At 45.0% G+C, this 16,509-nt stretch overlaps 1 protein-coding gene across 2 annotated transcripts in view; it reads right to left on the bottom strand.

Annotated features, from left to right (window-relative positions):
- Positions 1–16,509, bottom strand: part of MASP2 (MBL associated serine protease 2) — a 92,693-nt gene that overhangs the window by 72,540 nt on the left and 3,644 nt on the right. The window lies entirely within an intron of this gene.

The following is a 16,509-nucleotide window of genomic DNA, read 5'->3' on the forward strand; positions in this document are numbered from 1 at the left end:
TTAATGTTATTGTAATGTACTGTTATGTCATTAATGCCATGTGTAACACAAAGCAGTTCTGTATGGTAGTAATGGAGTGAACTACCTCTGACACAGCCCTTTGCAATAGGTTGCTAGGTGGTGGCTGGCTCCACCCCTAGCTCTAGAGTGTTCTAGGGAAGTTTTATGGAGTAGGGGAGAAAGGAAGTCCATGTGTTCCCTCTCCTTAGGCCTCAGGATTCAGAGACTAGCAGATCTCTGTTTGATTGCTGCAAGATCTATAGCGAGAGAGAAAGGAGAAGGTTCAGAAATCTGTATGACCGAGTGACAAGAGTCAGTACTGGAAAATCTATGGATGGAGGAGAGATGAGTGAGGCTGCTTGTGGTGGCAGGGGAATAGATATCGGGCAGGACACTGACTACAGCGTGCGCCGGAACGGGAGCGCATGGTACAGGAGCAGGGGGCGGGGCCACAGAAGCACCCCCCGCTTGCACCCACGAGTTAATCTATTGAGGGAGGGGGGGATATGGCTGGGGCTTAGGCTACATAGAGGGTGGGTACGCCGTGCAGTTCGCCAGCACCCAACCGAGGAGGATGCTGGTGGAGCAGGAGGGGGCTCCTGCAAGCCAGCCAACAAACGGGGCAAGAAACCCGGTCCCTCAGACTGAAGCTTGGCAGCAATGGCTGCCAAAACTGCCTTCTCATCAGCCATACCTGCAGGAGAAAATTCCTGTTGAAGGTGCCGGTGAAAAAAGACTGAGATGTGATAAGCCCTCCTATTTATTAACTCTAGGGGGAGGTACAGGAGAGACCAACTAATCTGCACCAGGAGAAGAGGATGGTGGGCATAAGGGGGAGAAAGCCAAATACTCAAATAGGCAGACCCAGTGCTAAAGAAATAAACCCCCATCCCTCAGGAGAAACCACAATGCCTGCAGAAGACATGAGGGATTTAACACATGAGCTGCCAACAGTATCTGCAGTCAAAGACACCCTCGCTATATGCTGTGGCGTTAATTACAAGAGTCAGTCATTAAGGTAACCAACCATTGAGGCATAACAGACTTTACTGCTGTGGAGGGATTACAGTTAAGACACCCTACACACTTAAGGACACCAGTCATATCATTCAATCTGTATGCCACAGTGCGCATTACAGGTGTAACTGCAAAAGTGCAGTCACTTGCCATAGATTCTATTGAGAGAGACTGTAGCAAGATAGAGAGCCAAGAGGGCCATAACGCCCATCCTTTCTAAATCCATACACTACAAAAATAGAGAAATACAGTACTCCCTGAAAATTCTAATTTATTTGGATTGTCGTGATATGGTTCAAAAGACCCACAGCTTGCTTTCATCACTGCAATACAGGTGCTGTCTCTCCTTTTCTCTTTTTGAATCCATACAATGCTATCTGGGGGAGAATTGCACAGTGTACAATCTGAACTGTGCTTTGCTATAATTGGATGTACTACAACTCCCATTTTGCAGTACAGTAAAGAGACAGTTTATTCTTATAACTCTGGCCTGGTTGCATGACTCCTACACCATACGCTGGCCATTGCGCTCTATTCAACCTTCTTTGCACACATCCAAATACCTCACATCATGGGCACACCATCAGGCAGGAGTCCCAGAACCAGGGTGTGCCCAAAGGGAAGAAAGGGTGCCCCCTCCTTGCGCTGCACTGGCCCTAGGGAGCAGTGAAAGGACAGCCACTGTGATAGACTGTGTTATAACGGCAGCCACTACCACTCCCATCCTCCTCTCTTGCTTCTCAAGGGCCTGCTGCATATGGAACAGATCTATATAAAGATTGGCGCCAGTATCATTGAATGGAGCTAATCATTGGCATTTTCATCTGAAATAAGTGACATGCCAGTTATCTCCATGCCAGATTTTTTCTTCCATCCAGCCTCCAAGTGGCAATTTTCAGTTGAAGGTGAAAGGGGTTGTGGACACCTCATTCACATATGCATAGGATGCAGATTTTTTTGTGGGATTTCATGTGGATGTAGGTGTAATACCTGTGCCAAAATCTGTGCGATATCTAACACATGACACACTAACCCGACACCATTGCAAAAGGACATATACAGGGAGTGCAGAATTATTAGGCAAGTTGTATTTTTGAGGATTAATTTTATTATTGAACAACAACCATGTTCTCAATAAACCCAAAAAACTCATTAATATCAAAGCTGAATATTTTTGGAAGTAGTTTTTAGTTTGTTTTTAGTTTTAGCTATTTTAGGGGGATATCTGTGTGTGCAGGTGACTATTACTGTGCATAATTATTAGGCAACTTAACAAAAAACAAATATATACCCATTTCAATTATTTATTTTTACCAGTGAAACCAATATAACATCTCAACATTCACAAATATACATTTCTGACATTCAAAAACAAAACAAAAACAAATCAGTGACCAATATAGCCACCTTTCTTTGCAAGGACACTCAAAAGCCTGCCATCCATGGATTCTGTCAGTGTTTTGATCTGTTCACCATCAACATTGCGTGCAGCAGCAACCACAGCCTCCCAGACACTGTTCAGAGAGGTGTACTGTTTTCCCTCCTTGTAAATCTCACATTTGATGATGGACCACAGGTTCTCAATGGGGTTCAGATCAGGTGAACAAGGAGGCCATGTCATTAGATTTTCTTCTTTTATACCCTTTCTTGCCAGCCACGCTGTGGAGTACTTGGACGCGTGTGATGGAGCATTGTCCTGCATGAAAATCATGTTTTTCTTGAAGGATGCAGACTTCTTCCTGTACCACTGCTTGAAGAAGGTGTCTTCCAGAAACTGGCAGTAGGACTGGGAGTTGAGCTTGACTCCATCCTCAACCCGTAAAGGCCCCACAAGCTCATCTTTGATGATACCAGCCCAAACCAGTACTCCACCTCCACCTTGCTGGCGTCTGAGTCGGACTGGAGCTCTCTGCCCTTTACCAATCCAGCCACGGGCCCATCCATCTGGCCCATCAAGACTCACTCTCATTTCATCAGTCCATAAAACCTTAGAAAAATCAGTCTTGAGATATTTCTTGGCCCAGTCTTGACGTTTCAGCTTGTGTGTCTTGTTCAGTGGTGGTCGTCTTTCAGCCTTTCTTACCTTGGCCATGTCTCTGAGTATTGCACACCTTGTGCTTTTTGGCACTCCAGTGATGTTGCAGCTCTGAAATATGGCCAAACTGGTGGCAAGTGGCATCTTGGCAGCTGCACGCTTGACTTTTCTCAGTTCATGGGCAGTTATTTTGCGCCTTGGTTTTTCCACACGCTTCTTGCGACCCTGTTGACTATTTTGAATGAAACGCTTGATTGTTCGATGATCACGCTTCAGAAGCTTTGCAATTTTAAGAGTGCTGCATCCCTTTGCAAGATATCTCACTATTTTTGACTTTTCTGAGCCTGTCAAGTCCTTCTTTTGACCCATTTTGCCAAAGGAAAGGAAGTTGCCTAATAATTATGCACACCTAATATAGGGTGTTGATGTCATTAGACCACACCCCTTCTCATTACAGAGATGCACATCACCTAATATGCTTAATTGGTAGTAGGCTTTCGAGCCTATACAGCTTGGAGTAAGACAACATGCATAAAGAGGATGATGTGGTCAAAATACTCATTTGCCTAATAATTCTGCACGCAGTGTATACTGTAAGTAGGCAGGGCAAATGCTCACTCACTACTTCATAGGTGTCATATACACAGCTTTTGTGTCTTCTGTCAGAGGTAAATGCTCAAGGTGTATGCGATTATGTAAGCATACAGCATAAATAGATTGCTTGTACAGGACGCACAGTATACATATTTCCGCTGTAGTCTTATGTATACAAATGGGCAGTCTGCTACACTTTCCTATAGAGACCCAGACTGACACAGACCACCCTAACGGACACCAAATCTCTTTTAGGGCTCATGCACACGACCGTTGGATGATGTGGACATACGGATATGGAATGCTCACAAAGGCATTCCAGTTTTTTTTGCGGTCCCATTGAAGTGAATGGTTCTGCATACCAGCTGCAAAAAAAACGGAACGGACACGGAAAAAAAATTGTTTGTGTGCATGAGCCCTAAGGCTCAGTGTAGATTGGAATATAAGTTAGATGTATCCATAGAACCCCAATTTACCCACAGAGAGTAAGGGTTCATGCACACAAACTTATTTTCTTTATGTGTCCATTCAGGTTTTTTTTCCGGCCCATATGCAAAACCATTCACTTCAATAAGACCGCAAAAAAAATATGAAATGACTCTGTGTGCATTACGCGTCCGTATGTCCGCATTGCCGTTCCGTAAAAAAATAGAACATGTCCTATTATTGTCCTCACTACAGACAAGGATAGGACTGTTCTATTAGGGGCCAGCCATTCCATTTCACAGGGAAATATTTCTGTGTCCTTTTGTAGTTGATATTAAAAGGCCATCGGAAATTTGCCTTGATGTTGTCCTCCCTTTAAAGGGGTTGTCCGAGTTCAGAGCTAAACCGGGACAAATCCCTTTTTTCACCCAGGCAGCCTCCCTGATATGGCCATTTAATGCTACGGTGCTCTCCTTTACCCTGCTCTGAATCGCTCAGGGCAAAGGCTTTTTTTTGGGGAGATCCGGTAATGTACTGGGTTCTCCATGGGTAAAGCTAGGTGGAGGCTTCCACCTAGCAGTGAGCATGGTGACATCACCAGCACTAATGGGCGGGCTTTAGTGCTGCCCTAGCCTGTAAAATGGCTAGGGCAGCGCTAAAGCCCGCCCACTAGTGCCGGTGACGTCACCAGGAACACTGCTAGGTGGAAGCCTCCGCATAGCAGTGTTAAATATATAAACAAACAGCCCTTGCCCTGCGCTATACAGGGCAGGGCAAGGGAGAGCATCGGAGCATGAAATGCTCCAATGCTCATTTCAGAGGGCCTGCCTGGGTGAAAACAGGCATATGTCTGGGTTCAGCTCTGAATCCTTTTAGAAACGTCAACACACATAGGAGTTCATTTACAAACATATATATGCCACTTTTTGGCGTATATCTGTCGCAGATTGCGGTGGAAAGGTTATCTGCACCGCAATCCGCAACTTTACCCCGCTCACACCAGGTCTAAATAAGAGGGCATAGTGTGGGCGGGGAAGGGGATGGGCCCGCAGGCCCGTTTCATTTATCATTTTCTATGCCTATTTTAGGTGCAAAAAATGGTCTACATCTACGCCAGTAATGGAGCTGGCGTAGATTTAGACAGGCGGTGGATGCGTTAAACTTATGTAGAGGCCTGTGCCTCTACATAAATTCTGCGCATCCACCGGCAGGTAACGGAGTATTAAGGCTAGCATCTAAAATGCCGCTTTTAATAAATGACCCCCATAGATTCTAGTGTAGAGTAAAATGTGCACTAAAATAGATAGAAATGGAAGCCTCGCAGAACATGATTCATACTGAAGGTTTGACTGGCATCGAAATGAGACACATTTATTAGTGTACAGTGGATTTTGCGGCTTGTCAGTTTTCCTAATGTCAAATCTATTAGTCTGTGAGTTAATGATTTGTAATCAATCAGTCGCAGTGCTTTATCTTTTGTCACTGTTGCGGTAATGGGTACAGTTACATTTTATCAGAGGGCCTAACTCACAGATTAAATCTACATAAAAAATCGAGCAACTTTATGTTACTGTTTTTGTAACATTTTGAGTGAGTTCAGGTCTTATATGCATATCCTTAAAGGGATTCTGTCATGAGATTTTACCCCTATAACCTAAACATATGCTCATGTCCAGAGTAATAAGAATAACCCTAAACTGGCCTTATTAAACTTCACTGTGGCTCTATTTGCCCAAAAAACAGGTTTTTATAACCTGTCACTCACTCACTTAAGGTGCCCAAGGGGAGGTCCGTTAATACAGGGTGCCCGGCCGCACCCCTCGCCGTCCGGTGCCCAGCGCCGCCTTCGCCTTCTACAGCTCAGCACCGCCTCCGCAATCCTACCCGTCCCTCTGCCAGATCCCGCGCCTGCGCACTAGGCTCAGCCTGATGTGCCGCGGACTCCTGGCAACGGCTTCGTTGAGCGAAGTGCGCATGTGCCGGCCTGATGCGCATGCGCACTTCGCTCAATGAAGCCGCTGCCAGGAGTCCGCGGCGCATCAGGCTGAGCCTAGTGCGCAGGCGCGGGATCTGGCAGAGGGACGGGTAGGATTGCGGAGGCGGTGCTGAGCTGTAGAAGGCGGCACAGAAGACAGCGAAGGCGGCGCTGGGCACCGGCCAGCGAGGGGTGCGGCCGAGCACCCTGTTTTAACGGACCTCCCCTTGGGCACCTTAAGTGAGTGATTGACAGGTTATAAAAACCTGTTTTTTGGGCAAATAGAGCCACAGTGAAGTTTAATAAGGCCAGATTAGGATTATTCTTATTACTCCGGACATGAGCATATGTTTAGGTTAAGGTTATAGGGGTAAAATCTCATGACAGAATCCCTTTAATGCTGCTGGTCCACCTTGGAAGCAGCTGTTTAGTATCACCCATGTGCAGCTTAGCCCTAGGTCCCATTTATTCAGCTGCACAATGGTCATCTGTAGTCTGAGAATGCACATCAGCATTCAGCTTTTCTGTTCTTCTGCTCCGTTATAGGTGCTGGTGGTGCCCCAGCTGCGTTGGCGACCTCTTCCTACTCCTCTGCCTTCGCCTTCTGCTTCCACTGTGCCTCCGCTGTCAGGTGGGAATGCCATCAGCAGCGTGCGCTTGTAGTCGCGCATCTTCCGATCAGTAACAGATGTTTTCCCTAAATTTAGTTCCTTGTCAGCAATGCAGAGCAGGGGTTCATTCACGGCAAAAGGGGGTTCATGTCACCCAGCAATAGAACAGAGGATTTTGAGAGATTTAGGCCCCTGTCACCCAGGCACAGCAGGGGTTTGTATACGCCAAAAATGGTAAAATGTCACCCGACAATTGAAAATAAGAATTTTTTCAATTTAGGGCACTAAAATTGGCACTTTTTTTTAAATTAAAATGGCTCTACAATAGTCCTTGAAAAGGCTAGAGGGATCTAAAAGGCAGTAAAATGTGCTTAAGAGCATCACAACTGCTCTGCAAACAAATGTGGATAGGGAAATAACTTAAAATGAAATAAAATAACTAAAAATTACAAATTATTAACCTGCAACTCAAAGAAGGAGGTGGATATGGAGTCGGAGGTTGAGGAGGCAGTGAATGTGGTGTTGTAGGTGGAGGCAGAAATGGAGGAGGAACAGGTAGCCAACAATGTTTTTTTTATTTTTTATTGGGGTAGGTAACCCCCAAAATATTGGGACAAATAAAAAAAAAGAAAACAAAGAATCATTGCACTTGACTTGAGTACAAGAATGTATGTTTGATGGTGGTATAAATGTCTATTCTGCACAAGGTACAGACAAGTCTTGTGGGACAGGCGGCTGCATGTGTCTGTAATGACGCCTCCTGCCGTGCTAAATACACGTTCAGAGAGTACACTGGCTGCAGGGCAGGCCAGCATCTCCAAGGCATACAGGGCAAGCTCTGGCCATGTGGACAATTTGGAGACCCAGAAGTTGAATGGGGCAGAACCATCAGTCAGTACGTGTAGGCGTGTGCACAGGTACTGTTCCACCATGTTGTTCAAATACTGCCTCCTGCTAACACGCTCCATATCAGCAGTTGGGGCTGGTTTTTGCGGCGAGGTGACAAAGCTTTTCCACATGTCGGCCATGCTAACCCTGCCTTCTCAGGTGCTGTTGCTGACACAGCTGCGTTGGCGACCTCTTCCTCCTCCCCTGCCTTCGCCTTGTGCTTCCACTTGTCCCCCGGTGTCAGTCGGGAATGCTCTCAGGAGCGCGTCTACCAGCGTTCGTCTGTAGTCGCGCATCTTCCGATCACGTTCCAGTGAGGGAATTAAGGACGGCACATTGTCTTTGTAACGGGGATCCAGAAGGGTGGCCACCCAGTAGTCAGCACACGTTAAAATGTGGGCAACTCTGCAGTCGTTGCGCAGGCACTGCAGCATGTAGTCGCTCATGTGTGCCAGGCTGCCCAGAGGTAAGGACAAGCTGTCCTCTGTTGGAGGCGTATCATCTGCGTCCTCCGTATCCCCCCAGCCACGTACCAGTGATTGGCCTGAGCTGCGTTGGATGCCACCCCTCTGTGAACATGCTTCATCCCCATCCTCCTCCTCCTCATCATCCTCCTCCTCATCCTCCAGTAGTGGACCCTGGCTGGCCAAATTTGTACCTGGCCTCTGCTGTTGCAAAAATCCTCTTTCTGAGCCACTTCTAAAAGACTGGCCTGAAAGTGTTAGAGATGACCCCTCTTCCTCCTCCTCCTCGTCCTGGGCCACATCCTCTTCCATCATCCCCCTAAGTGTTTTCTCAAGGAGACATAGAAGTGGTATTGTAACGCTGATAACGGCGTCATCACCACTGCCCATGTTGGTGGAGTACTCGAAACAGCGCAACAGGGCACACAGGTCTCGCATGGAGGCCCAGTCATTGGTGGTGGTGGTGCTGTTCCGCAGTGCGACTCACCCATGCGTGCTGCCGCGGAAACTCCACTATGGCCTGCTGCTGCTCGCACAGTCTCTCCAGCATGTGCAAGGTGGAGCCCTACCTGGTGGGCACGTCGCATATGAGGCGGTGAGCGGGAAGGCCGAAGTTACGCTGTAGAGCAGACAGCCGAGTGGCGGCAGGATGAGAACGCCGGAAGTGCGCACAGACGGCCCGCACTTTATGCAGCAGCTCAGACATGTCGGGGTAGTTGTGAATGAATTTCTGCACCACCAAATTCGGCACATGCGCCAGGCAAGGGATGTGCGTCAAACCGGCTAGTCCCAGAGCTGCAACAAGATTTCGCCAATTATCGCACACCACCAGGCCGGGCTTGAGGCCCACTGGCAGCAACCACTCGTCGGTCTGTTGTTCTATACCCCGCCACAACTCCTGCGCGGTGTGAGGCCTGTCCCCCAAACACATCAGTTTCAGAATGGCCTGCTGACGTTTACCCCTGACTGTGCTGAAGTTGGTGGTGAAGGTCTGTCGCTGACCGGATGAGGAGGTGATAGAAGAGGAGGAGGAAGCCGAGTAGGAAGAGGAGACAACAAGAGGTAAAGAATGATGCCCTGCAATCCTTGGCGGCGGAAGAACGTGCGCCAAACAGTTCTCCGCCTGGGGCCCAGCCGCCACTACATTTACCCAGTGTGCAGTTAGGGAGATATAGCGTCCCTGGCCATGCTTACTAGTCCACGTATCTGTGGTTAGGTGGACCTTGCCACAGATGGTGTTGCGCAGTGCACACTTGATTTTATCTGATACTTGGTTGTGCAGGGAGGGCACGGCTCACCTGGAGAAGTAGTGGTGGCTGGGAAAGACGTACTGTGGGACAGCAAGCGACATGAGCTGTTTGAAGCTGTTCATCTCCACCAGCATGAATGACAGCATTTCAAAGGCCAGCAGTTTAGAAATGCTGGCATTCAGGGCAAGGGATCGAGGGTGGCTAGGTGGGAATTTGCGCTCTCTCTCAAAGGTTTGTGAGATGGAGAGCTGAACACTTCTGTGTGACATGGTGGAGATGCTTGGTGATGGTGGTGGTGTTGTTGGTGGCACATCCTCTGTTTGCTGGGGGCGGCAGGTGCCAACGTTCCTCCAGAGGCGGAGGAAGAGGCCGAGGCAGCAGCAGAAGAGGGAGCAGGAGGGGCCTGAGCCCTTTCTTGGTTTTGAAGGTGCTTACTCCACTGCAGCCCGTGTCTCGCATGTAGATGCCTGGTCATGCAGGGTGTGCTAAGGTTCAGAACGTTAATGCCTCGCTTCAGGCTCTGATGGCACAGCGTGCAAACCACTCGGGTCTTGTCGTCAGCACATTGTGTGAAGAAGTGCCATGCCAGGGAACTCCTTGAAGCTGCCTTTGGTGTGCTCGGTACCTGTTGACGGTGGCCAGTAGCAGGCGAACTGTTTTAGCGACGGCTGCTCTGCTTTTGTACCCTGCTCCCGCTTTTGCGACGCTGTTGGCTCGGTCTCACCACTGCCTCTTCCTCCGAACTCTGAAAGTCAGTGGTACGACCTTCATTCCATGTGTGGTCTAGAACCTCATCGTCCCCTGCTTCGTCTTCCACCCAGTCTTCCTCCCTGACATCCTTTTCGGTCTGCACACTGCAGAAAGACGCAGAACTTGGCACCTGTGTTTCGTCATCATCAGAGACGTGCTGAGGTGTGATTCCCATGTCCTCATCAGGAAACATAAGTGGTTGTGCGTCAGTGCATTCTATGTCTTCCACCCCTGGGGAAGGGCTAGGTGGATGCCCTTGGGAAACCCTGCCAGCAGAGTCTTCAAACAGCATAAGAGACTGCTGCATGACTTGAGGCTCAGACAGGTTCCCCGATATGCACGGGGGTGATGTGACAGACTGATGGGCATGGGTTTCAGACGCCACCTGTGCGCTTTCTGCAGAAGACTGGGTGGGAGATAATGTGTACATGCTGGATCCACTGTCGGCCACCCAATTGACTAGCGCCTGTACTTGCTCAGGCCTTACCATCCTTAGAACGGCATTAGGCCCGACCAAATATCGCTGTAGATTCTGGCGGCTACTGGGACCTGAGGTAGTAGGTTCAGTAGGACGTGTAGCTGTGGCAGAACGGCCACATCCTCTCCCTGCACCAGAGGCTCCACCACCACCACGACCATGACTGCGTCCCTTGTTAGATGTTTGCCTCATAGTTAGCGTTCACAAAGCAAAGTAAAAAGTGGTTAAGTATGTTAAAAATAATTAACCGCCAATATAAACCCTGATGTAGGGTATTGCACTCTATATATATATTTTTTTTAACTCTATATGACAGCGGTTTTTGTGGCCTAAATGTGACACTCACTTATGCATGTCTTATCCCAGATGTGCAGTATATGAGAGGGTTTTTTCACCCCAGTATGCCAAAGCCGTATTTATGGCCTAAATGTGACAGTGACTTATGCACGTGTAATCCCAGATGTGCAGCATATTAGAGGCTTTTTTCACCCCAGTATGGCAAAGCCGTATTTATAGCCTAAATGTGACAGTGACTTATGCACGTGTAATCACAGATGTGCAGTATATTAGAGGGTTTTTTCACCCTAACCAAAAAGCTGTATTTCTGTCCTAAATGTGACAGTGACTTATGCACGTGTAATCACAGATGTGCAGTATATTAGAGTTTTTTTTTACCCCAGTAACCAAAAAGCTGTATTTCTGTCCTAAATGTGACAGTGACTTATGCACGTGTAATCACAGATGTGCAGTATATTAGAGGGTTTTTTCACCCCAGTAACCAAAAAGCTGTATTTCTGTCCTAAATGTGACAATGACTTATGCATGTGTAATCCCAGATGTGCAGTATATTAGAGGGTTTTTTCACCCTAACCAAAAAGCTGTATTTCTGTCCTAAATGTGACAGTGACTTATGCACGTGTAATCACAGATGTGCAGTATATTAGAGGTTTTTTTTTACCCCAGTATGCCAAAGCCGTATTTATTGCCTAAATGTGACAGTGACTTATGCACGTGTAATCACCGATGTGCAGTATATTACAGGGTTTTTTCACCCTAACCAAAAAGCTGTATTTCTGTCCTAAATGTGACAGTGACTTATGCACGTGTAATCACAGATGTGCCCTATATTAGAGGCTTTTTTCATCCTAACCAAAAAGCTGTATTTCTGTCCTAAATGTGACAGTGACTTATGCACGTGTAATCACAGATGTGCAGTATATTAGAGGGTTTTTTCACCCCAGTAACCAAAAAGCTGTATTTCTGTCCTAAATGTGACAGTGACTTATGCACGTGTAATCACAGATGTGCAATATATTAGAGGGTTTTTTCACCCCACTAACCAAAAAGCTGTATTTCTGTCCTAAATGTGACAGTGACTTATGCACGTGTAATCACAGATGTGCAGTATATTAGAGGGTTTTTTCACCCCAGTAACCAAAAAGCTGTATTTCTATCCTAAATGTGACAGTGACTTATGCACGTGTGTCCTAAATGTGACAGTGACTTATGCACGTGTAATCACAGATGTGCCCTATATTAGAGGGTTTTTTCATCATAACCAAAAAGCTGTATTTCTGTCCTAAATGTGACAGTGACTTATGCACGTGTAATCACAGATGTGCAGTATATTAGAGGGTTTTTTCACCCCAGTAACCAAAAAGCTGTATTTCTGTCCTAAATGTGACAGTGACTTATGCACATGTAATCACAGATGTGCAATATATTAGAGGGTTTTTTCACCCCACTAACCAAAAAGCTGTATTTCTGTCCTAAATGTGACAGTGACTTATGCACGTGTAATCACAGATGTGCCCTATATTAGAGGCTTTTTTCATCCTAACCAAAAAGCTGTATTTCTGTCCTAAATGTGACAGTGACTTATGCACGTGTAATCACAGATGTGCAGTATATTAGAGGGTTTTTTCACCCCAGTAACCAAAAAGCTGTATTTCTGTCCTAAATGTGACAGTGACTTATGCACGTGTAATCACAGATGTGCAGTATATTAGAGGGTTTTTTCACCCTAACCAAAAAGCTGTATTTCTGTCCTAAATGTGACAGTGACTTATGCACGTGTAATCACAGATGTGCAGTATATTAGAGGGTTTTTTCACCCCAGTAACCAAAAAGCTGTATTTCTATCCTAAATGTGACAGTGACTTATGCACGTGTAATCACAGATGTGCAGTATATTAGAGGCTTTTTTCACCCCAGTATGCCAAAGCCGTATTTATGGCCTAAATGTGACAGTGACTTATGCACGTGTAATCACAGATGTGCAGTATATTAGAGGCTTTTTTCACCCTAACCAAAAAGCTGTATTTCTGTCCTAAATGTGACAGTGACTTATGCACGTGTAATCACAGATGTGCAGTATATTAGAGGGTTTTTTCACCCCAGTAACCAAAAAGCCGTATTTATGGCCTAAATGTCACAGTGACATGCACCTGTAATAAGAGATGTGCAGTATATTAGAGGCTTTTTTCACCCTAACCAAAAAGCTGTATTTCTGCCCTAAATGTGACAGTGACTTATGCACGTGTAATCAAAGATGTGCAGTATATTAGAGGCTTTTTTCACCCCAGTAACCAAGAAGCTGTATTTCTGTCCTAAATGTGACAGTGACTTATGCATGTGTAATCCTAGATGTGCAGTATATTAGAGGTTTTTTTCACCCTAACCAAAAAGCTGTATTTCTGTCCTAAATGTGACAGTGACTTATGCATGTGTAATCCCTGATGTAGGGTATTGCACTCTATATATTTTTTTTTTTTAACTCTATATGACAGCGGTATTTGTGGCCTAAATGTGACACTCACTTATGCACGTCTTGTCCCAGATGTGCAGTATATGAGAGGGTTTTTTCACCCCAGTATGCCAAAGCCGTATTTATGGCCTAAATGTGACAGTGACTTATGCACGTGTAATCCCAGATGTGCAGCATATTAGAGGCTTTTTTCACCCCAGTATGCCAAAGCCGTATTTATGGCCTAAATGTGACAGTGACCTATGCACGTGTAATCACAGATGTGCAGTATATTAGAGGCTTTTTTCACCCTAACCAAAAAGCTGTATTTCTGTTCTAAATGTGACAATGACTTATGCATGTGTAATCCCAGATGTGCAGTATATTAGAGGGTTTTTTCACCCTAACCAAAAAGCTGTATTTCTGTCCTAAATGTGACAGTGACTTATGCACGTGTAATCACAGATGTACAGTATATTAGAGGGTTTTTTCACCCCAGTAACCAAAAAGCTGTATTTCTGTCCTAAATGTGACAGTGACTTATGCACGTGTAATCACAGATGTGCAGTATATTAGAGGCTTTTTTCACCCTAACCAAAAAGCTGTATTTCTGTCCTAAATGTGACAGTGACTTATGCACGTGTAATCACAGATGTGCAGTATATTAGAGGTTTTTTTTACCCCAGTATGCCAAAGCCGTATTTATGGCCTAAATGTGACAGTGACTTATGCACGTATAATCACAGATGTGCAGTATATTAGAGGGTTTTTTTCACCCCAGTATGCCAAAGCCGTATTTATGGCCTAAATGTGACAGTGACTTATGCACGTGTAATCACCGATGTGCAGTATATTAGAGGGTTTTTTCACCCTAACCAAAAAGCTGTATTTCTGTCCTAAATGTGACAGTGACTTATGCACATGTAATCACAGATGTGCAATATATTAGAGGGTTTTTTCACCCTAGTAACCAAAAAGCTGTATTTCTGTCCTAAATGTGACAGTGACTTATGCACGTGTAATCACAGATGTGCAGTATATTAGAGGATTTTTTCACCCTAACCAAAAAGCTGTATTTCTGTCCTAAATGTGACAGTGACTTATGCATGTGTAATCACAGATGTGCAGTATATTAGAGGGTTTTTTCACCCCAGTAACCAAAAAGCTGTATTTCTGTCCTAAATGTGACAGCGACTTATGCACGTGTAATCACAGATGTGCAGTATATTAGAGGATTTTTTCACCCTAACCAAAAAGCTGTATTTCTGTCCTAAATGTGACAGTGACTTATGCACGTGTAATCACAGATGTGCAGTATATTAGAGGGTTTTTTCACCCCAGTAACTAAAAAGCTGTATTTCTGTCCTAAATGTGACAGTGACTTATGCACGTGTAATCACAGATGTGCAGTATATTAGAGGGTTTTTCACCCTAACCAAAAAGCTGTATTTCTGTCCTAAATGTGACAGTGACTTATGCACGTGTAATCACAGATGTGCAGTATATTAGAGGCTTTTTTCACCCCAGTAACCAAAAAGCTGTATTTCTGTCCTAAATGTGACAGTGACTTATGCACGTGTAATCACAGATGTGCAATATATTAGAGGGTTTTTTCACCCCAGTAACCAAAAAGCTGTATTTCTGTCCTAAATGTGACAGTGACTTATGCACGTGTAATCACAGATGTGCAGTATATTAGAGGATTTTTTCACCCTAACCAAAAAGCTGTATTTCTGTCCTAAATGTGACAGTGACTTATGCATGTGTAATCACAGATGTGCAGTATATTAGAGGGTTTTTTCACCCCAGTAACCAAAAAGCTGTATTTCTGTCCTAAATGTGACAGCGACTTATGCACGTGTAATCACAGATGTGCAGTATATTAGAGGATTTTTTCACCCTAACCAAAAAGCTGTATTTCTGTCCTAAATGTGACAGTGACTTATGCACGTGTAATCACAGATGTGCAGTATATTAGAGGGTTTTTTCACCCCAGTAACTAAAAAGCTGTATTTCTGTCCTAAATGTGACAGTGACTTATGCACGTGTAATCACAGATGTGCAGTATATTAGAGGGTTTTTCACCCTAACCAAAAAGCTGTATTTCTGTCCTAAATGTGACAGTGACTTATGCACGTGTAATCACAGATGTGCAGTATATTAGAGGCTTTTTTCACCCCAGTAACCAAAAAGCTGTATTTCTGTCCTAAATGTGACAGTGACTTATGCACGTGTAATCACAGATGTGCAATATATTAGAGGGTTTTTTCACCCCAGTAACCAAAAAGCTGTATTTCTGTCCTAAATGTGACAGTGACTTATGCACGTGTAATCACAGATGTGCAGTATATTAGAGGATTTTTTCACCCTAACCAAAAAGCTGTATTTCTGTCCTAAATGTGACAGTGACTTATGCATGTGTAATCACAGATGTGCAGTATATTAGAGGGTTTTTTCACCCCAGTAACCAAAAAGCTGTATTTCTGTCCTAAATGTGACAGTGACTTATGCACGTGTAATCACAGATGTGCAGTATATTAGAGGATTTTTTCACCCTAACCAAAAAGCTGTATTTCTGTCCTAAATGTGACAGTGACTTATGCACGTGTAATCACAGATGTGCAGTATATTAGAGGGTTTTTTCACCCCAGTAACCAAAAAGCTGTATTTCTGTCCTAAATGTGACAGTGACTTATGCACGTGTAATCACAGATGTGCAGTATATTAGAGGGGTTTTCACCCTAACCAAAAAGCTGTATTTCTGTCCTAAATGTGACAGTGACTTATGCACGTGTAATCACAGATGTGCAGTATATTAGAGGGTTTTTTCACCCCAGTAACCAAAAAGCTGTATTTCTGTCCTAAATGTGACAGTGACTTATGCACGTGTAATCACAGATGTGCAGTATATTAGAGGCTTTTTTCACCCCAGTATGCCAAAGCCGTATTTATGGCCTAAATGTGACAGTGACTTATGCACGTGTAATCACAGATGTGCAGTATATTAGAGGGTTTTTTCACCCCAGTATGCCAAAGCTGTATTTCTGGACTTGCAGATAGCCTATGCTGGTGCACTATCGTTGCATAAAATGGCTGCCGATCATGTATTGATTTTGACTAACTGAAGAAAAAAAAATCGTTTTCAGCAGTAGTTGGCTCAGGACAGGCTTAAAAAAATTGTGCACTGCACCCACAAAACACTTTTTCTGTAGATCGCTGAGTACATAAACCAGTTCTTGATAAGATTTCTCCCTGATCTCTCCCTCACAGCAGCT

This window comes from Bufo bufo, chromosome 1 (genome assembly GCF_905171765.1).
Source record: "Bufo bufo chromosome 1, aBufBuf1.1, whole genome shotgun sequence".
Classification (NCBI taxonomy): Eukaryota; Metazoa; Chordata; class Amphibia; order Anura; family Bufonidae; genus Bufo; species Bufo bufo.